The sequence below is a fragment of the Podarcis liolepis genome (assembly GCF_965112155.1).
Source record: "Podarcis liolepis genome assembly, chromosome: 9".
Classification (NCBI taxonomy): Eukaryota; Metazoa; Chordata; class Lepidosauria; order Squamata; family Lacertidae; genus Podarcis; species Podarcis liolepis.
The window spans coordinates 59,033,353-59,056,938 of NC_139564.1; the positions used below are offsets into that span (position 1 = coordinate 59,033,353).

Below are 23,586 nucleotides of genomic sequence, written 5' to 3' on the forward strand. Positions count from 1 at the left end.
GCGAGAGAGAGCCAACGGGCAGCCGGGGGGGGCAAGAGTCGCCCGGGCTCCCCGCTTCCTTCTGGAGGGGAGATGGCGCTTGCCCAACCCAAAGCAAAGTGGAGGAAGAAAGTCTCTTCCCGGCTTCGTCCCCTTCCCAATATTCGATTTTTGAAACCTATGTCTAGGGCGGGTATAGCAGCGAAGAGCTTGGCCGCTCCTTCAAGGGGGCCCGAATCTGGAGACTGCAGGCGAAGCCTCCCCAATGCCCAAAGGGCGAGGCTGATTTTAGTACTATAAAAATCCAAGGCTCCTAGCCCACCCACCGCCAGTGGCGTAGCGTGGGGGGGTGCAGGGGGGGCCGGCCGCAACATCTGGGGGTTAGGGTTAGGGGGCGCAAATCCACGGGTTAGGGGGCGCAAATTACTTGCCTTGCCCCGGGTGCTGACAACCCACGCTACGCCACTGGGTGTAGGGCAAGAATACAGCCTTGTTTGACTCCTTTAGTAGTTGTAAACCTAGGTGATAAGTGGCCGTCCAGGGAGATCTTCACCTGACACATAGTGTTCATCTGCAGCTTTTTTATCAAGAAAAGTCATCAGGGTTCTAGCCCAATAGCATTCAGTTTCTCCCATAACAGCCCTCTGGGTATCGAGTCAAAAGCACTTTTCAGATCAATAAAGGCCACATATAACTTTCCCCTTTCAGATTTCATATATTTATCTGCTAGAAAGGCAAGTGAGAGACAGTGATCAATAGTTGATTTCTCTTTTGTTAATCAGATAGGTCAGGGCCAATAATTGTATTCATTTTAATCCAATCCGACAGATAGGACTCTAAATGTTTAGAGTAGAGTTTACTTATAGTGGACAGGAGACTAATAGGACGATAATTACACGCCTGCTCAGGATTACCTTTTTTATAAATTGGGATAATTACAGAAGTTAACCACGATTTTGGTGTAATTCCATATTGGTCTATAAGTGTGATGGCCTGGGATTCAGATTCAGATGCTGAACCTGAGAAATCCCAGCCTGCACAGGATTCCCTGCCTCCAGAACCAGCTGAGCTGGGGCTGGGGCCTGAGCCTGAAGGGTCCTCACCTGTGCTGGATCCTCAGGTGCAGGCACCAGCCAAGTCTGCTCTGGCCCCTGAGGTGATGGAGGACCCATTGCCTGCAGGTGCTCCACTCTCAGCCCCGTCAGGGGAAGAGGAGGTTGCCTCTGGGTCCAGTAACCCTCCAGCCTCTCCTGAGCTGCAGAGGCTCAGGGCAGAGAGGCAGAGGGAACTAAGTTCCCGCAGGAGGAGTGCTCACCTCCAGGCCAGGAGAGGCGAGTCACCTGTGGATCGGGGCCGCCCTATGCCTCGGGGCAGATAAAAGCCAGCCAGCCCCAGTCCCAAGCTGTGGGAGCAACTTTGTATGTTGCCAGTTCCTGCCTGAACCCTGTCCTGCTCTCCTGCCTGTGTTCCTGACCTCACCTGACTCCCTGCCCTGCACCCAGCTCCAGCTTTTACGGGCTACCTCCATATTGCTCCTTCGACCTCGGACTGGACTCAGACCTTGCCTCTCGGTTGGCCCACGCAGCAGTGTTCCAGAAGATGAGACGAAGAATCCCAGTAGGGGCACCTGCTGATTGACAATCAGGTTCTATCTTTAACTGTTCTGAGAGACATAGTCATTTTTTTTTGAGGGGCACTAGGGAAGGTTGAGGTAAGTTCCATATCCTCTGAATTTAGGCCTATCAGTGGGGTTTGCATTTACAGTTCAGCTGTGGGGATTCTTAGTTTTCAAGGAATAAAAACTTTGTACCATTGCTCTCACTAGTTTCCCTCAATTATTGGGGGTGGAAAATTAGGTGTATTATCTTTAGATCTGTGAAAGATGCTGCTATCAGTTTGAAAGGGCACTGCTGAGCTGTTCCATTTAATATCTGAGTCACAGATTGGTTGATTTGTAGATGCCTTCAGAGGGTTTGGAGATTTTTCTTTACTCGTGGGTAGGCTTTCCTTTAACAGGTCATGTTTTGCTATAATTCTCTGCTGCTCCCGCTCAGAAAAGGTCTGTGAAGGTTCTTTGAGATCTTCTTCCAGGATCTCATTTTCCAATGGCATGTTTATACCCAGGCCTGGATCATCTGGTTTACCTGCCCAGGGAGCAGTGTCCTTCTGGGCAAATTTTATGGTAGTTTCTGGAGGGTCACCTTTGTCCCTTTCTGCTAGAATCGCAAAGCAGTTGGAAACAGACATCTGTGGTGGGTAAAAGTCTTCAATTCTTAGCTGTTTAGCAGCAGGAAGGATGTAATCCTCACAAACTTCCAGGTGTTTTAATTTAGCTTTAGATTTGCGACAGTTTAATCCTTGTCAGTCCCAAGGCAATTTATTTTTAAGGTTTACCCATCTTTGTTGCAGCTCAATATAATTTTTTTTATTTTTTTTGTAGTTTCATTACTCAAGGTAGTATCTGGATATTCAATGGTTTCGGTCATTGGACATTTTGTGCTCCCATTTATAATCACTGGGCCTTTCCTTTCTAAATTGGTCACCAGAGTAATTTCCTTTTGTGGTGATCCAAATTCCTCATCATCTAGGTATCTCATTTCTCTCCAGAGCCCAGGATTTGTCATCTTAGGAATTTTTTCTGTCGCAGGAAGGAGTAAGTTTTCCCTCTTGTTACTTTGTACATTATTATTATTTGATAACAGATTTATCTCTGCCATAACCCATTGCTTTGCAGGGGCATTTTGGGGAATGATCTGGCCATTCACTGTACCATCATCCATCACATCTCTGGGTTCGACCTTCCCAGGACTTGTTCTCCCTTTTCCATTTTTTATCTCCTTTATCACTTGTGACTTAAATTCCTTTAATTTTCATTCCAAGCTCATTGCTTCTTCTGTGTTGCACAGTTTATGTCCTGTTAAACAGCTTCTCAATAAGTCTAGCCCTTCCAAGTTTTGTATTTCAGCCATGGTTGGGAAAGTCCAATATTGACGCATGAAGGCTTTCTCTTCTGAGGTAAAATTTTCTATCTACTTGATAGTGGAGTATTGTGGATCGTGTGTAGGTGGTATCTTCCATTCTGGTTTTTATGTCTCTTGTTTGTAATATACATTTTCTTCCAGTTGTTTTACAACATTTAAGAAAACTATAGAACAGTTTCCTTGGGAACTGTCATAAAATGAACTCCTGCTTTGCAATGGGCCGACATTACCAAACATTATCATTTCAAATTAGGCTACTTCCAGTCCGGGCTCTGAGTCATCTACCGTCTTTATAACTGCATAAAGTGTTTGCTAGCAAGCCTGAATTAGTACAATTCACACTGATAAATATTTATGGACAGTTCCATGCCCTCCAACATTTCTCCAATGAAAACAGGGACGTCCCATTCTATAATCAGAATTTTACTATTTATAACCCCACACATTTTACTGGTTTACCCCAGCCACTCTGGGCAGCTTCCAACATACCGTATTTTTCGCCCCATAGGGCGCACCGGCCCATAGGACGCATCTAGGTTTTTTTGGGGGGGGGGAATAAAGGGAAAAAAAATCCCCCCCCCAGGTGCGGGGCTGGGGCGGGGGAAGCCCGAGCTTCCCCGGCCCCCAGAACAGGCTGCTATCCGCAAGCCGTGGGAGAGCTGCGCGACTTCACGCAGCTCTCCCACGGCTAGCGGAGAGCTGCGCGAAGCTGGAAGCCTGGGGCATGCTGAGCTCAGCGCGCTCCAAGCTTCTGGGTGCAGACAAGCTCTCTGCTAGCCGTGGGAGAGCTGTGCGAAGTCGCAGCTCTCTCACGGCTTGCGGATAGCTTCCTGAAGCCTGGAGAGCAAGAGGGGTCGGTGCACACCGACCCCTCTCGCTCTCCAGGCTTCAGCGAAAGCCTGCATTCGCCCCATAGGACGCACACACATTTCCCCTTCATTTTTGGAGGGGGGGAAGTGTGTCCTATAGGGTGAAAAACACGGTAAATAAAAAACATAATAAAACATTAAGCATTTTTTTTAAAAAAAAACTTATACAGGATTGCCTTCAGATGGCTCAGGAGTCAAATAACTCAATATCTTCCAACATTTCTCCAATTAAAATAGGGACATCCTAAGGAAAAGTGGGACATTCCAGGATTAAATCAGGAATTGGGATGGCTTCTCTAAATCAGGGATGTCCCTGAAAAATAGGGACATTTGGAGGGTTTGATATTTGTCCTATAGTTAGCCAGACATTTTCCTGACTTGTGGAAGGTTACTATGACAGAGTCTGAGGATATCATAATTCTTTCAATTGGATATATATATATATATATATATATATATATATATATATATATATAATAGTGATTATCTTTCATTTAAAACGCACAGGGATAAATGCTGTGTGACTAATAAAGCCCATCTTTCAAAAATTTAACACTTGCCTGCTGTCTCACTGTTTTACAAGGCAAGCACTTCTGAGGTCAGGTTTTCTTGTTTTCTTAGCACAGGAAGCCTGCAAGATTTAACAGTGACATTCTTCGGGAGGTATTACCCAGCCAAAATAAATATGGCTATTGTGCTCCAAGTGCTTCATATAAATCAATCTGACACAGACAAAAAAATATCTGTTTCTGCTAGGACAGGCAGAGGGATGGATAAAAGGAAAGCAACGATTTTCAGTCTGTTTATCTATATTCAATATTATATTGGCAATTCCGCTGAGGTCAGTGTTACCACTTTTCAAGGAGGACGTTGACCTATGCTTAACATTTAGCAAGTGCCAGAAACACTCATTATTTCTGCCAGAATAGCCAGTGCAGTCTATGAATCAGACGAGGACAAATTCTCAGCCAAAAATAGATGGGCACCACTTAGCTTTTCAAAGTACGCTGACCTTTCTTGACATAGGACTCAGCACATCGTTACACAATAATCAGAGCTTGGGGTTTTTTTTGCGTCATATTGAAAAGGAGCACCTCAATTCGCCAGCGTCCCCATCCTGAGGCGGCTGGTGTTCTGTTTTTTTACCCATTGCTGGTCTGAACTGGGATATAATGCAGTTGCTGTAAGGTTTTTGTTTTTGTTTACAGTGGTACCTCAGGTGAAGAACTTAATTCGTTCCGGAAGACTGTTCTTAACCTGAAACTGTTCTTAACCTGAAGCACCACTTTAGCTAATGGGGCCTCCCGCTGCCGCCGTGCCACCGGAGCACAATTTCTGTTCTCACCCTGAAGCAAAGTTCTTAACCCGAGGTACTATTTCTGGGTTAGTGGAGTCTGTAACCTGACGTGTCTGTAACCTGAAGTGTATGTAACCCAAGGTACCACTGTATATGTAGTTCACAAGTAATTTTATATACAGTGGTACCTCGGGTTACAGTCGCTTCAGGTTACAGACTCCGCTAACCCAGAAATAGTACCTTGGGTTAAGAACTTTGCTTCAGGATGAGAACAGAAATTGTGCGGCCGCAGCTAAAGTGGTGCTTCAGGTTAAGAACAGTTCCAGGTTAAGAACAGACCTCCAGAACGAATTAAGTTCTTAACCTGAGGTACCACTGTATATTCTAAACTGTGCTTACGATGTCTATGACATTGTTTGTAAAATGTATTTTATGTTGGTTGGACTGCATAGAAATTTGGTGTGTGGAGGTGGTTTGCCTAGGAAAATGGGGTAGAAACACTTAAAATAGGAATGGAGAATTGTAGAGTTGGAAGGTACCATGAGGGTCATCTAGTCCGGGAACTGTAGTCCTCCTAATGTTGGTAGACTCCAACTCCCAGCAGGACCAGGCAGCATGACCAATAATGGAGGACAATGGGAGATCACACTTGGGTGGGTCACAGGTTCCCCACCCACAACTTTCATAAATACATAACAACTAAGGGGGAGAGAGGTCAGAGGTTATGTCAGGGGACTGCCATTGGAACAGGGGAGGGAGGCAAGGGGATACAAAGAGCCTCTGATGTTGCTGAGAAGCAGCGCCTCATCCAGCGGTGGGGAAAGCCACACCTCCAGTGGAGCAGAAGGGGAAGAGGGCAGCCAAGCGAGGAGAGGGAAGATGCTACTGGGAGCCCCAGTGGCTCATCTAGCCTGGCTGGCCAGCAGACAGAAACGCCATTTCCGTCGCCCAGTTTACGCAGAGGGGTGAAACGTAAGGAGGGGAGGAGGAGATTTGGGGTGTCTAAGTTTTTATGCTGGGGAAGAAACCGGAAGGGGCCACTCCCGGAATCTGCAAGCGACTAAGACGGACATGAACTTTGTGTTTCTGCACTGTATATAGTTTGCACCAATAAAACCTGTAAAAGACAGGTCGGAGTCCTGCCTGGTTACTCGTGAGCAACCACCACCAGCACCTGACAGGATAAGTCTGGGCCAGCCCAGAATCCACTGTATCCTGAGACAGCCCTGCTGCTGTCGTATGATAGCAATGAGCCCAGTCTGGGCTTCTTCATGCTCCAGCCTGGGAGGTGGCACAACAAAACATTATCCCTGCCCCTCTTCCATCCTGTTCAATGTGAGCAGTGGGGCTATGGATGCAGTGACGACTACATTGCAGGGGGCTGGACTAGACAGATAGGGTCCCTTCCATATCAAAATTCCATGATTCTATGATTGAAAGTGACAGAAGCCCTGCAAATGATTGTTTATATACAGCTATGCCATTTTTTTCCCCTACTGAGAGACCACCCCAATGTTTGTTTGTGTGCTTTTTTATTAAATCAATTTTCTCAAATTGCAGGTGCCTGTGGCAAATTAAAGCTGGGCTTAATTCACTGCTATATCTCAGAAAGCATTATCTCTATAGGTAAGAATTTTCTCAATAGAAATTCTCTTATTTTCTCCCTTGGCAACTCGAGGTGGAACGTTTAATAATGAATGGGGGTCCTGCCCCAAGGCATACCATGGTATTCCTTAAAAACAAAACTATCCATTGTAAACCACTGCATAGTACAAAAATGTGTTTAGAGTCGCCCGCTTTGCTCTCCCTTGATTTCATCTGAAAGCCATTTCCCCATCCTACTGGGGAAAAAACCTCTTGTATCTGTATTTTGCCAACTTCTTCAATTGCTTGCCTGATATTGATCAAAGGAGATCAAAATGTCTCTGCGTATACATAAAAATTAGGACATTCATCACTCTCAAATGTTAAGGATAGTTAAATGCACAGAACTATTGTGCCCAAACTAGCACTGCTCCTTTGAGGACAGTTGTTTTTGTTGCTTCTGCTTCTGCTGTTGGAATTTATTATTACATAATATCGGGGTTGAGGGGAAATCTTGGATCTAGCTCACCGTTCAGTTAGCTGCTATATTAGGAAACTCAGACCTGGTTGTTTTCCTCCCTTGTTCCAGTCTCCAAAGCATCTCAAACTGCCAGTGAATTGGATATTTGATTATTTCTTAGAGGAACGAAAAGCATATTAAAATATATCTCTGTTTTATCTCCTCTCCGAAAAGAGCAAGAAAATGAAAGCCACCTTGAAGCAACCTTTCAAGGAATATGGAACAAAACAGCTCTTAACCATTTTGTACTCACTCCCCCGCCCCCAACCCAATTTTGCATAGGGAAGGGGGAGGATTTAGGCCCCGATAGCGGAAAGATTTCCTCGGAGGATTAACTTTAAGCAGGGAAGTATTCTGCTTGAGTTCCGCAGGGCACGGTACATGCTATTCCTTGCTGTTGACATTTCCATCCATGTGAATCAGTATAGACTGAGTGACTGCAAACTGCATCAGCTTAAGGCAGGCTTCCTCAACCTCAGCCCTCCAGATGTTTTGAGACTACAATTCCCATCATCCCTGACCACCAGTTCTGCTAGCTAGGGATCATGGGAGTTGTAGGTCAAAAACATCTGGAGAGCTGAGGTAGAGGAAGCCTGGCTTAAGGGGTTACAAGTTCTAATATGACAATGCAGAGTCACAGAGGCCCATGCAGTGAGATGCAGTGGCGTAGCAAGGTCAGGTGGTACCCGGTGTGGAAAATTTCTTGCCACCCCCACCCCCCACATTGAAATCTAGTTGGACTCCCAAAAGACTGCAACCTACTCACAGTATAAAAAGACTGCCTGTGATCTATCCATTGTCATTGCCAGTTGTTGTTGTTGTTGTGGCCAAAGTTGTTGAGTCCTCTCCCTGCCTGCCTCCTCCAGCAGCCTGGGAGTGCAGGATTGTCAAACCGAAGAGGGAAGGGGGAACACTGCAGCTCCCCCCTTCCACTACGGCTCGGGGTAGGCAGGAGTCACATGTTGATGTGATGTTTGCCCGTTCTTTTGAAAATGTTTGTACAGGGGAAGAGAAAGAGTTAATAGGTAGACCAATAGGAAAGCCAGTGGCGGAGCCTACCTGTTTATAAAAGGGCTTAGCCTAAGGTTTGGTTACTGAGTTAGTTGGTTGGGAAAGCAGTTGGCAGACAGATGGAAATAGAGAGGCAGTTAGTGCAGTTGGTTCTTGTGTGAGGGGAGGTAGAAGAGTTAGAGACAGAATAAAGCAAGACTAAGAGGGAAAAGGGTAACAGCGTTTCGAATATTTGTGTTTGCAATAAACTACAATCTTCATTGTTAACTTAAGAAACCGACTGAGACTAAGTGATTTACCAGGGAGGACCTGGTTGGTGGCAGTGGATTATGGTGTACGGGTCAATAGTCTGTGAGACGACCGGGGGCTCCGTACGAACGCCACAGTCATTCCCCTCAGGGATGACACCCGGGGTGGTCCGCCCCCAGCTTGCTCCACCCCTGGTGTGATGTACAGAACATAACAACACCCATGTGCACCAAGGAAGAGATGTACGTATATCAAGAGACATACATGCAATGACAAAGAGGCATACATTTCAGCTGCAATAGCACAAGCCAATAGCAACATGAGCTGGAACGGAATATTGCCCTGCAAGGATTGCTAGAGCCTTCTAGGTAGGCATGGTCTGTCAGTGGCAGCAATTTCACTGTGCAGCCCGGCTCTTGCTGTGTGCTTCGGCGTGGTAGTCAAGGCTGCAGCTCAGAGGTCAAGCATCTGTCTTGCATGGCTCAATCTCTGGCATTTTCAGGTACGGCTGGGAGAAAACACTGCCTGAAACCCAAAAGGACTGCTGCCATCAGTGTCAAGATGGACCAATGGTGTGACTCAAAATAAAGAGGATTTGTAAGTTCTGCTCCTCAACAACCATGCACATTGCTGCATGGGATGGTGCTGCATAGGGGAAACTTGGAATGCCCATAATCTCCAGACTACAATTCCCAACAACCCTGATCATTAACCGTACTGGATCTGGAGGAACGCAGTCTCCTCATGTCTCCTATACAAGCACATCCAGGGACTGCCTTCTACCTGTGAGGACCACTGTGGAGACTTCTTGTTTGGTGATCACTTGTAGCCGAGTAAGATTGCCTTCCATGAACACGGTCTTAACAGTAAGTCCGTATGTGACTGTGGAGGCCAATTTTGGATCCACACATCCTTCCACAGTGGGGACATAGGTTTCTGGGAGGTCGTTGATCGTGGTGAGGGTTTGCTAAACATCCCTTCCTCTTAGCACGTTTTCCCCTTTCGTCCTGAGTTTGAGTGTCTTCAAAGCCCATGACACCTTTGGTAAAGGCTGTTATCCAACTGGAGCACTGGCAGGCCAATGTTTCCCAGTTGTCAGTGTTTATACTACAGTGCTTAGCTGAACTATTGAATTTGCTCCCCCTGGACACCAACTTGGATGGCTTTCAAATAAGAGCAGGCAAATTCATGGAGGGAAATGACAGTTATTGGCTCCTAACCATGGTAAAAGTAAAGGGACCCCTGACCATTAAGTCCAGTCGCAGATGACTCTGGGGTTGCGGCGCTCATCTCACTTTACTGGCCGAGGGAGCCAGCGTTTGTCCGCAGACAGTTTTTCTGGGTCATGTGGCCAGCATGACTATGCCACATCTGGCAAACCAGAGCAGCGCACGGAAACACCATTTACCTTCCCGCCAGAGTGGTACCTATTTATCTACTTGCACTTTGACGTGCTTTCGAACTGCTAGGTTGGCAGGAGCAGGGACCAAGCAGCGGGAGCTCACCCCGTTACGGGGATTCGAACTGCCGACCTTGTGATCGGCAAGCCCTAGCCTCTGTGGTTTAGACCACAGCGCCACCTGCGTCCCATGGTAACCATGGTAGCTATATTCTCATTCCACTGTCAAAGGTGCTATGGCTTTGAAGACCAGTTACTGGGAATGACAATGGAAGGAGTTATGCTCATGTTGTGCTTAAACACATCCCATGGGCATTTTGTTGGCCACTGTGAGAGCAGGAGTTGAACTATGTGGGCTTTTGCCCTAATCCAGCAGGGCTCTTTTTATGTTCTTTGGGGGGGGGGTTTGCCCCCTCCAACACCCACACCTTGTGGGCTCTTGCGAATGGGACAGATATGCAGCTATTGGGAAGGGGAACAGGGTACCTTCTTTCTGTTCAGTGGCCAAAGGGAAATGGGAAGAGCTCCTTTAATTGACAAGAGGCCATGGACTGATAAAAGGCAATGAAAGCTAGTGGTCCTTGACATGTTAAGTGGCAGGGAAGTCCATAAGGTAACTAATTTAATAAAGATAAAGAATGACTTTGTTTTTGCCTGTTTTTAATCTTCTGCCAATCGAAGGGGATGCGACTCAAAAGCGCAACACTCAAGTGACTTCGGAACACTTGGAAAACACTGAAGGCAGCCTAATTAAAATGTAAGAGTAATTCATTAACCTCCGAAGCCTATGTAAAGCCCAATAATATTTAGAATTTCATTAAGCGAGAGGAAAAAAAATCTAATTACGCATTATCATTATTTTTATAGCTTGAAATTACCATTGCTTCCATTTAGCGTGTTTATAGACCCCCACATATTTTGCTTCTTTTTCAAGTTTAAGCCTTTCTGAACATCACAGCAGAATCTTCTCCCTTCCAGCTGTATGATTTTATGTGTAGGCTGTGCGGCGGGGATCCCTCTATGCTTCTCTAGGGGAGGGAATGCTGCACATGCTCAAAAACATTCAACCAGAATCATAGAACTGTAGAGTTGGAGGGTACCCCAAGGTCATCTAGTCCAACCCCCTGCAATGCAGGAATTCTGCCCACAACTGTCCCTGGGTGGACTCGAATAACCAACCTTTTCGTTAACAGCCAGGTGCAGAGGTACTGAATGCTTTGGATGGCAGGTAACTTTTGCCATACTATCGTATACACATCAATGCAAAAGCAAGCCCCAGTCACCTCAATGGGGCACACTCCCAGGTAAGTGTGAATAGGACCGCTGTCAAACTCCCTTCTGCTATGTCCTCCTATTGGCAAAAGGTGGCATTTTAATACAAGCTCAGTGTTAAATAGGGACGCGGGTGGCGCTGTGGGTTAAACCACAGAGCCTAGGACTTGCTGATCAGAAGGTCGGCGGTTCAAATCCCCGTGACGGGGTGAGCTCCCATTGCACGGTCCCAGCTCCTGCCAACATAGCAGTTCGAAAGCACGTCAAAGTGCAAGTAGATAAATAGGTACTGCTCCGGTGGGAAGGTAAACGGCGTTTCCATGTGCTGCTCTGGTTCACCAGAAGCAGCTTAGTCATGCTGGCCACATGACCCAGAAGCTGTACGCCGGCTCCCTCGGCCAATAAAGCAAGATGAGCGCCGCAACCCCAGAGTCAGTCATGACTGGACCTAACGGTCAGGGGTCCCTTTACCTTTACAGTGTTAAATAAATATAAAATTCTGGTAGCAGTGCCTATGTGGCTTATTTATTTATGTTGTATTTATATGCACACATTGCCCAATGGCAAAGGTTATCTGGGCCGTTTACAAGTAAAAGCAGGGGCGGGGGGAGAAAAGGAAGAAACATCGTTTTTGCTGCTGAGATAATGCCATATGTCATCAAAATTTTGCCATTTGTATTGCTCACTTTTTTTCGTTAAGTGTGTAAAGAAGATGCTAGCTTGAATGTTTGTCAGATATTATCAGCATCTTCCCTCTCTATCTTCTGAGTGATACTCCCTCCCTCCCTTTTCAACTTCCTTTTCCTGTTGTGCACAAATAAGATTTGACACAATCTGCAAAAAGTTGACCGAGAGAGAAAGAAAAGCCCAGGATTACGTAATTTCAAACCCCCAACCCCCTTGGGCTGTCTCTGTCTCCCCTTCCCCTCTTTTGTACAGGTCAAATAGACATCGTTGGAAAACTTCCATGCACATCTATGGCAAACTGAAAATTAAGCGGGAGAGACACAAACAAAACAAACTGTATCTAACTTGACAGCATTACGAAGCTGAGCATTGCCTAGACAGGGAGCACATTTCTCCATCATGTCAACCATATGAGAGGCATTAAATGGGCTGACATATTGTAGGGCCTGTACAGTGGAGCCACACTTCAATGACAGTCTATTAATGAACAGTGCTTTCGAGTTTAAGATAATGGGTGACATATAAGTCCATTCAAGGAGAAAGAAAAAATGCAATGATGCTCCCTTCCAGTGTCATGACTATATGCAGTCTCTGCTGACAATGCCGGAGAGATGAACAGTTCCCATTCCTAGCTCTTAAAGCAAACCAAAGAAAAGCCATGGAACTTATTAATGCGATGTGACTACCAGAAAGTGATGGTCCTGAAAAAAACTTGATTTGTCCTTTTCTTCTTGAAACCCCTCCCCGGAACCCATTTTAGAGCTCTCTTGACTTTAATGCCTTGTGTTTCTTACTGTGCATCCATGTGGAAACCTGTGTCTAACATTATTTAAGATGATATGGGGAAAGACATTATATCTTGTTGTTTAGTCATTTAGTCGTGTCCAACTCTTCGTGACCCCATGGACCAGAGCACGCCAGGCCCTCCTGTCTTCCACTGCCTCCCGCAGTTTGGTCAAACTCATCTTGGTAGCTTTAAAGATGATAGCCATCTTTAAATATCAGAAGATGGAATATACAGTGGAAGCTGGAGCAAGTTTGTTTTCTGCTGCTCTGGAGGGTAGGGCCCAAACCAATACAGTGGTACCTCAGGTTACAGACGCTTCAGGTTATAGACACTTGAGGATACAGACTCCGCTAACCCAGAAATAGTACCTCGTGCTCCAGCAGCGTGGTGGCAGTGGGAGGCCCCATTAGCTAAAGTGGTACCTTAGGTTAATAACAGTTTCAGGTTAAGAACGGACCTCCAGAATGAATTAAGTCCTTAACCCGAGGTACCACTGTAGATCCAAATGACAAGATAATAATAATAATAATAATAATAATAATAATAATAATAATAAATAATAATAATTTATTATTTATACCCCGCCCATCTGGCTGGGTTTCCCCAGCCACTCTGGGCGGCTTCCAAAAGAATATTAAAATACTATGATACATCAAACATTAAAAGCTTCCCTAAACAGGGCTGCCTTCAGATGTCTTCTAAAAGTCTGGTAGTTGTTGTTCTCTTTGACATCTGGTGGGAGGGCGTTCCACAGGGAGGGCGCCACTACCGAGAAGGCCCTCTGCTTGGTTCCCTGTAACTTGGCTTCTCGCAGTGAGGGAACCGCCAGAAGGCCCTCGGTGCTGGACCTCAGTGTCCGGGTAGAACGATGGAGGTGGAGACGCTCCTTCAGGTATACTGGACCGAGGCCGTTTAGGGCTTTAAAGGTCAGCACCAACACTTTGAATTGTGCTCGGAAACGTACTGGGAGCCGTACAAGAGAGGAGATTCTGACTAAACATTAGGAATAACTTTCTGACAGTAAGAGCTGTTTGACACAGGAACAGACTGCCTCAAAAGGTGGTGGACTCTTCTTCATTAGAAGTTTCTAAACAGAGGTTGGATGGTCTTCTGACATGGATGCTTTAGCTGAGATTTCTGCATTGCAGGAAGTTGGACTAGATGACCCAACTCTACAATTCTATGATTTACTGACATTTTAAATGTATATTTTATTTTTTACCTAAACCACTTAGAGGTTTTGAAGATTAAGTGGAACACAAATCCTGTTACATAAATAAAATTAAAATAATTCTTGAATGCTTCCTAGAGACAGTACCATTCAAAGTATGGTTGAAATGTTAAAAAGGAATGTTGGAAATGGAAAACATTTTTTTCAAGCACAGCAAAATCATTTAAAAAAAAATACTTCAGGCTGCAATCCTCAACTCATTAAACCTTATTAGACACAGTGGATTTTACTTCTGAGTAAACATGCATAGGATTGCCCTGATAGGTTTAGTCTTATATTAAATAAAACTTGGATGACATTTTAGGGGCCCAGTTCTTTTCTTGCAATAGTTTAATTTAGTACAGTCTCTTATACATCTCCATGCCATTATTGCTGAATCAGTCTAACATGACTAAGAAGACATTCTCCCTGATACTGTAACATCATGTTTTTGAACCAATCTTGGGAACTAATTTTGCTTGCATTTCCAAGTGCCAAACGAAATTAGTTGAAACTGCATAAGAGTTGACTGCTGCGTATCCTCAGAGAATTCCACACTTAATTACCAAGAAATAACACCACCAGTTGTTAATAAAGAACAACCACGCCGAATAATACCAGAAAAGAAGCAAATCAAATTTGATTCAGATTAATAAAATGAAAACACTTGAAAAGCAGTTGAAAAGACATAACATAAAGCTGGATTTTTGTATAAAGAGTTTCTTACCGTCCTTTTTTATTTCAATATTTACAGAGAGATAGAACCGAGCCTCTTGGATAATGGCACTGTCCCGAGTGAATCTCCACCCCCCCCCATCTCTCCCACTTCCTCATTCCTCACTTCTACGGGTCCTGCTACCTGCCCTCTGTCTTTGAGCTCTTTGCTCTCCTACTTTTAAGGCTTGCCGTGTTCTGGGAGATGGAGAGTCTGGGATGCTTTCTAATGACACCGTGTCAGCCAGCTGCCACCCTGGTTCTGCCTCCTCCTCCTCTACCATTATTTCCCAACTTTCCCCCTCATCTGCCTCTGAGCTGTGACCTCCCACAAACCACTGTTGTAAATCTATACTGTATTCCTCCTCCTCCTCCCTGGAAGGGTCAGGATGGGGAGGTGGTCTCCACCATTCCTCCTCTGCCCAGTCCCTAACATCCACACTGTCAAAGAATTTTCCCAGATGGATGCAGGCAACTTGCAATGTCTCAACTACCCCCACACCTGGAAAGAAGACTCAAAACAAGAACAGCTGTACTTGGAAGTCGAATGGAATCCATTCCAGAAGCCAGTTTGACTTCCAAAACGTTGGAAAACCAAAGCAGAACAGTCATTTCCAGTCTGTGGCATTCAGGAGCCAAAACATTTGGGAACTAAGCTGTTTGAAAACCAAGGTACGACTGCAGTTAGATTGTTAAAAAAGAAAAAAAGGAAAGGCTATATATATTAAAATATCACAAATTGAAGGATCTGCCAATTTGCCAAATGATTAGGTACAGGCAGGGGAATCAATAAGGATGAGGGAAGTATCCTGCATCATCTGAGCATGTAGGTTCCCACATAATCTGCTCTCAGAATGGGAGAAGTGTTTCACTACTTGTTGAGCGAGTCTTAGACAATCGAAGCCCAAACTGCGTTCTCTGGCCCAGTTGGTTGACCATGGCACGCAGACCAGGAAACAGGCTCACGAGTGCCCCTTACCCTCGTAATACCTCAGGGTGGCAGTGAATTAAGGATTTACTTTTCCTTAAGTGCCCATGGTGAACTGCATCGAATCAAAAGAGCAGACCCTACAGTGTGAAGCAGGCAAAATCAGAGAGTCCCAAGTACCACCAAGTACCAGGGGCTCCTCACAAAATCCTACTTAGCCCTGGAAAATGGTGGCTAGCCAAAGCCCACACCATTGAGGAAAGGGGAAAATAATAATAATAATAATAATAATAATAATAATAATAATAATAATAATAATTTATTTATACCCCACCCATCTGGCTAGGCTTCCCCAGCCACTCTGGGCGGCTTCCAACAAAGTAAAATACAGTAATGCATCAAACATTAAAAGCTTCCCTAAACAGGCCTGCCTTCAGATGTCTTCTAAAAGTCTGGTAGTTGTATTTCTCTTTGACATCTGGTGGGAGGGCGGGTGCCACTACCGAGAAGGCCCTCTGCCTGATTCCCTATAACCTGGCTTCTCGCAGTGAGGGAACCGCCAGAAGGCCCTCAGCGCCAGACCTCAGTGTCTGGGTAGAAGGCACTGCAAGGCAAAAAAATGGAACAAAGGAGGTGGGGAGGCCAGTCCATCCTGTCCCATTGAGTCCTCCTGCCCAAATCTAGCTGGGAGAGACCAACCTGAGTCTTTCCAGTTAAGAGGCAGGTGAGGCAAATTTGCCCAGACTGACAGCAGGGGTGAAGAACTGCACTAAAAGAATTGGTGAAATGTGAATTTTTAAGGACCGTTGTTCTTTGGTTTGCATATTGTTCTGGAAAGTGTATATTAGATAGGTTCACATTTAGACGAGAACTGAATCAAATTTATCTCCCATCTCTAGTGTGAATGCGGCCTGTATACATCTGCAAACACTTAAATCCAAAGTTCTTGTCAGGAGAACTTTGTACATCTGATGAGCGTGCATAGCTTCTCAGACCTTCCAAAGAACACATTGCAGGTTCAGGCACAGTCTTCCAAGTGCAATTTCCCCATTCTGAGTGTCTGCAAAGAGCTACTCAATAGGGGAGCTGTGATTGCGACAACTCCCTGTTGAGTCGTCAATTGGTGGCGACCTTAGATGCCTTGATGTGTAGTGTGTGAAACAGACTTGGCGTCCCTGATATGTGAGTGTCTCTGAGGTGCTGAATATGTTATGACAAATGCAAAATGTTAGCAGTCGCTTTGTGGGCAATGTTACTCATTTCTTTCCAGGGACGGGGTTGGGAAAAAGGATGGGGAAATCCACAATTTTGGAAATCAAGGCCTGGAGGAGGAAGGAAATATTTCTATAAACAAAAGCTCAAGAAAATGAAGACATAGATTATGAGGAGTTAAAATCTGAGCCTACAGGGAAACAGAAAGAGACTGCAGATAATCACCTGATTCCAATAATCAAGATGAAATGGGTGTTCTGCTGTGTTTTGTATCAGACTGTTATGAAGGTACATAAAGATGTGGAACATTGAGGTTATTTTTGCCTTTGTAACAATGCAGTAGGAAGAAGTTTCTTCACAGGTTTATTGATTTTCCTCGCGCCTTCATGTTTCATTATTGTTAGCCGAGCCATTTTTCCACCAGTAACACAGACAACTGATTTCGGGTTTGAACTTAGCTAAAAGTACAAGCCAGAGAATTGAAAGCATTGTGTGTGTGAAAAAGTACGGCTTGGCCAAAAAGGACTCGCTAGAAAACATTAATCCAACAGAACCAGCAGTGTGCTGCATGCTCAGTGTGGAAGCAACAGGAGACTCACACCCTGATAATCACTTGAAGAGGGTGCCATTTAACATTCCATTAAATATTATTTTCCCGATCTTGAAAATAAAGAAAAAATGATCATTGCTTTAGGCTGCAATCTTAACCCAGTTTACCTGGAAGCAAGCCCCACTGAATTCAATAGAGCTTTCGTCTGAGCAGGCACGGTTAGGTTTGCACTTTTAGAATGCAACTTACTCTGCACTCAAAGGGATGCGGGTGGCACTTTGGATTAAACCACAGAGCCTAGGACTTGCCGATCAGAAGGTCAGCGGTTCGAATCCCCGCAACGGGGTGAGCTTCTGTTGCTCGGTCCCTGCTCCTGCCAACCTAGCAGTTCGAAAGCACGTCAAAGTGCAAGTAAATAAATAGGTACCGTTCCGGCAGGAAGGTAAACGGCGTTTCCGTGCGCTGCTCTGGTTCGCCAGAAGCGGCTTAGTCATGCTGGCCACATGACCCGGAAGCTGTACGCCGGCTCCCTTGGCCAATAAAGTGAGATGAGCGCCGCAACCCCAGAGTCGGCCATGACTGGACCTAATGGTCAGGGGTCCCTTTACCTAACTCTGCACTACCACTGTCAGGGTTCTGTAGAAAAATGGAGTCACAGCACAATAGACAGCCCTGATGTTCTTGATGGCCACAGCTAAGGATGGATAAATCTGATAATTTTGGTTCTCTCAGTTTCTCATTCTTTCCAATCTTAAATTCTGTTTCTCACATATATTCAGCAATCTGCAGATATAGATATATAGTATGTTTAGCCTGGAAAAGAGGAGACTGGGGGGAGATATAATAGCCATCCTCGGACATCTAAAGGGCTGTCACATGGAAGATGGCACAAGCTTGCTTTCTCCTGCTCTGGAGAGTAGGTGGCAAACCAATGGATTCAACTTACAAGAAAGGAGATTCCGACTAAACATCGGAAAGAACTTTCTGACAGTAAGAGCTGCTTGGGGGTGGAATGGATTCCCTCTGAAGATGGTAGACTCTCCTTCACTGGAGGTTTTTAGCAGACATTGGATGGTAATCTGTGAACTAGTTGAAATTCCTGCATTGCTGGGGGTTGGACTACACGAACCTTCCAACTCTACATTCTGTTTTTCTATTTCATGAAAATTCACCAGCATTTTAGTGCAAATATCTCCTTCTAAACACATTTCTATATGCAATTTTGCAAAGCCATTTCCCCCAACACATTGCACATTTGTATTTCCTTTCCAAATATATATGCACATTCCTTGGCTGGAAAACTGCATTGCAAAATTCAGAGAAGCATGAATTTTGAAGAATGGCTGTGCTTTGGTTCATGTGTTGTTCTAGAAAGTGCAGATTTGATAGGTTCCCCTTTAAAGATGAATTCAAATTGAATGCCTCCCCCATCCTAACCAGAGCAGAAGAGGAGAGGAGAGGAAGATCAAGTCCAAATGGAAAAGCAATGGGGCCTGGATCCCATGCCAGCCCTGTGCCATCAGAACGCCCCATTTCACAGCTTTCTGCTGGGCTATGCTGTTGGGTATGACACCAGAGGGCCTCCCACCTGCCCGCGTGTTCAGGGAAGTTTGCCCCTGGTGGAGTGACTTGTGTGACGCTGCTGGCAGCAAGGTTATCTGGGTAAGCCAAGTAGAGAAACACCTCATTGCAATGTGTGCAACACTACCAGTCCAGTGTAAGCAGGGAGAAGGGGCTGAATTGCTCTGCTATGTTTTAATTTTTCAGTCCAGTTTCAATATCAGGACCTGACAGTGAACATTGTTATGTCATTGACTAACACTGGTCATGAAGTGCCTTTAATATTAGTCTATTTGGTGGTCCTGCTTCCCTTGAAATCTCATCCTTTTGATTTCCTTCCTGTTCTGCTACAGATGCCTCTTAGCATTTGTCCTCAGCCACATCATGTTAGGAGCCAGGTAGCAGAGCACAACACGACTGATTCAACTGAGGAACTTCAAAAAGATGGTTTTACTGATTAGCACAATTAAAGCATCTGCGCTTTCCGTTAGGAAACCATTTCAGTCACACCGAATTCATGCGCTGTTTTGTCTGCTGAGTCCACATGGTGCCTCTGTTATATTTGAGAATGGCAATCATTTTTACATTTTTAGAATATCTTCCCCTCATGATTTGACTGATGGGGGGGGGGGAGAATGCTCTGATATTTGGGCTGCCTAAGCCCAGCATCCTACTTGCGTCATTATAGTTCGGTGCAGTTTATTCTCTGATGCAAATCATTCCATACACAGAGAAAGAATGAAGCATCCATAAATTTTTGTTATTAAGACAAGCTCATTAAATAAGGATGCCAGGGTGAAATTAATGAAGATATATTTTAAGTAGTAAATTTGATTTCCCAAGCTGAAATGGCTGGTCTAGTGTAAAATGTATTACATTCAGAGGAAAGATCCCCATTGGTTTTAAGATGCAACAATCTCATGTTGAGAATTAGGATGTAGGGAAGCTTTGGTATCCTTTAATGTGATTTATCCTGGATCATCAGTTAAAATCAGTTGCCCAGATTTCTGTATCTACACAGAAAGGCCATGATTTTTATCCAGTGAATTTTTACATTTAGATATATAAGAACCGAAGAAGAGCTCTGCAGGATTAGGCTAAAGGACCATCTAATCCAGTTTCCTGTTCTGACAGTAGCCAATCAGATGCCTACAGGAACCCTCCAAATAGGACCTAAGCACAACAGCATTCTTCCCACTTGTAATTTCAAGGAACTGACACTCAGAGGCACACTGCGCACTGGAGGAAGAACATAGCGTGGCTGGTAGCTACTGATAGCTTTAAAGGTAAAAGTAAAGGGACCCCTGACTGTTAGGTCCAGTCGTGGCTGACTCTGGGGTTGCAGCACTCATGTCACTTTACTGGCCGAGGGAGCCGGCATACAGCTTCCGGGTCATAGCTGGACTTGATCAAAACAAGGTTTTACAGCTTAATTCCTATGCTTTTAATTTTTCTGTCAATGGTGAGAGAAGTCTGTTCAACCCACACCTGGAAGGATAAATTGCAATTAATATATCCTCTTCTACCAATTAAAACCCATCCCACAGAAAAGCACTTCAATAAGCTATCTGAACTTGTCAAATAAGTCTCTTGAGTTTTTGATTTTAATTTATTCCAAATATGGGGAAATAGGAATTGACAGATTGGCAGAAAGGATGAAAATCAATGTGCTTAGCTCCCATCAATAAAGCCGCTTTGCGGCAAGCAGGAGGAATATTTCACCTCTTAGACACAGATGTAATAGCTATTTTTGCGCTAATTTTATTGACACCTTAATTCACTTTGGCTGCATTCAGAAGGCACTTTATCCTGTCTTCATGATGTCTCCTTACCTGATTGTTTTTGCATTTTATGTGATCTTTCACATGCCATAAAAACCACTTCTGGAAATCTATTGGAATCTAGCAGAAGTTTACTGCTCATGCAAAATATAGTGTGTCACTAGGTTGTTAAAAAATATAGCATGACATTATATTAATTAAAAAAAGTCACCATTATATAACATAAGTTACTGAAGTGTAAAAGGGACCTGGAAGGATAATCTTATACGCTTCAGGTTACATACTCCGTTAACCCAGAAATATTACCTCGGGTTAAGAACTTTGCTTCAGGATGAGAACAGAAATTGTGCTCCGACAGCACGGCAGCAGCAGGAGGCCCCACTAGCTAAAGTGGTGCTTCAGGTTAAAAACAGTTTCAGGTTAAGTACGGACCTCCGGAATGAATTAAGTACTTAACCTAAGGTACCACTGTATTGGGATGTAGCAAACCAGTCACACCTTCCTCTTCTCACTTGTCTATAGCAAGAATGGAATGCAAACACACACACAAACAAACAAACAGCGTATAGGCAATTGAGGCAAAACTGATAGTCAGTAAAAGAAAATTTAAACAGACATGTCCATTAAAGTGTATGTTGCTCATTCATTCAATAGTTAAAGGATAAGGGGTATCTCGGCTACAAAAATAACTGTGTAAAGATAATGCATTATTCCATTTTTAGACCTCCAAAGCTTTTAGCTGTGCACTCAGACCAAAGGACAACCTGCAAGCGTAATGAGCTTGGTGAGCTTGAGTTGTCCTTTTCAAGACTCTTAGTAATCATGGAATACGAAGTTGATAAACAAGAATAAACTGCTGGCCAATGTCTATATTTGTAATGACCTCTCAGACTTATTCATCCCTCCATTATCACTAATGGAGACTAATCTTATTTGAGACAATCCATGAGGAGTTTTTTATGGCAAATAAGTGGCACAGGTAGAGATAAAAATTGTATGTACTACTATGTAGGCAGCCTTAGCACAGACCAGTAGCCTGTTTAATAGGAGTCATAAACTATTCTGGTTAACCTAGTTTAATGTGCATGAATGTTTTAGTCACACACAAAAAACATTATTCAAAGTTGTGAATTAAAATATCAATTCACAAAACTGATACCTTAAAATTGTTTGCTCCTTTAGACATTCATTTAGACATTCATTTAAACAGACATTCAGATTGCAAATAGCTGATTCAAAAATCACATGATGTTTGTTAATTGTGAACTGAAAAACAATGACACATAATTTATGTAATGAACCTCATGGGTGTAAGTTCAGACAGAGATGAGACATTGTCAACACATTGATCAGGGGAGAGGGGTTATGGTGCTAGCCATGACTAATGTCATGGCAATCTGTCGCAAAATTCACAAGCTATCAAGCTGTTGGGTAATTAATAAATGGAGGGGGAATATTTCTTAATGGGAAGCTGCCATGGCCTATGTGGCTGCAGACCTTCAAAACACACTTTCCAGATTTGAAGGTCTTGGTACTACTGCTAAACAGAGCGCTCCACATCCAGAAATGGCTCTATTGGGTCTGTGGAGAAACACCGGCTCCCTCGGCCCGAAGCAAGATGAGCGCCGCATCCCATAGTCAAGTTTGACTGGACTTAACCGTCCAGGGGTCCTTTATCTTTTACCTTTGTTGTTGTTGTTGTTTAGTCGTGTCCGACTCTTCGTGACCCCATGGACCAGAGCATGCCAGGCACTCCTGTCTTCCACTGCCTCCTGCAGTTTGGTCAAACTCATGCTGGTAGCTTCCAGCGTCATAACTTTTATATGCCTGTTGTCTTTGTCCATGGAGTTTTCTTGGCAGGGATACTGGAGTGGCTTGCCGGTTCCTGCTCCAGGTGAATCACGTTTGGTCAAAATTCTCCACTATGACCTGTCCATCTTGGGTGCCCTGCACGGCATAGTTCATAGCTTCTCTGAGTTATTCAAGCCCCTTCGCCACGGCAAGGCAGTGATCCATGAAGGGGACCTTTTATCTTACCACATGTAATTGGCCATCATATGCTCCGAAGATGAGGACAAATGTTATAGACATGAATCCATACACTGCTCCCAAAATTCTGGTATAAACTAATACAGTAAAAAAACCAAAAACCTGTAACCAAATTGGTGTGGACAATTTGTGAGATGTTCACCTCAGGTGCTGGCTCTGTAATTCAAGAGATGCTTCCTTTGTAAACTGCATCTCACAAAAAACAACTTGCATTGGTTGTAACAACATTTCAAAATATCAGGCATGAACACACACACACCCTCTGTCTCTTGGCCAAGCTGAACTTTTGATATCAGCAAAACTTCTGGATGATTGCAAATGCTCTAATGGAAAATAGTGTGATTTCGAAACCTGTGATGGTTAATGAATGGTTCTGAACATCAACCCAGAATGTGCTGTAGACCATTCTTGCCAAGGCAAAGTCCTAGGCCAAACAGGAAGCCTTTTATAGCTCTTCTTGCCCAATGGGTGCCCAATGACCAGCCTGGGTGGGTGGAGCCAGTCGAGAGCATGCAGACATTTTACTGCCCAAGGTCAGCTCTGGGACTTCTCCACATGGCACAGTCACACTCAGAGTTTGAGGCCCATGTTTCTTGCCTGGGTGGCTCCTCTGTAGTTGATTTCCAGAAAATCTAATAAGAAGAAGTGTATTTTTATAGCTTTATTTTCTATGATGTTATTTCAAGTAGGAAGAGCAGAAGCAGGGACTCGTTTTCCTGAGCTGTGGAGGAACTTGCATTCTCCTGACAGCCACTTGACAACCGGACGCTGAAAACAGAGCCAAAATCCCTGGAATAAAAATGCTGAAAATATAGATGAAATCTTGCAAACCCCTGAGGACTATTTGCATGCCAGGTAACATGGAGCTGTCAGGAACTGGATGAGGAAGAGTGGTGGGTGTCAGGAGTTCAGCCTACACTCGAGTAGGACCCTGGCAGAGATACATG

General features: G+C 44.4%; 1 long non-coding RNA gene across 1 annotated transcript in view; it reads left to right on the top strand.

Moving 5' to 3' along the window:
• Positions 1-434: 434 nt before the first annotated feature.
• LOC310686413 overlaps positions 435-23,586 on the top strand; it is a 202,397-nt gene continuing 179,245 nt past the window's right edge. Inside the window, exon 1 of the long non-coding RNA XR_014515876.1 lies at positions 435-450. This is a non-coding gene — a long non-coding RNA (uncharacterized lncRNA). The remainder of the gene's footprint in view (positions 451-23,586) is intronic.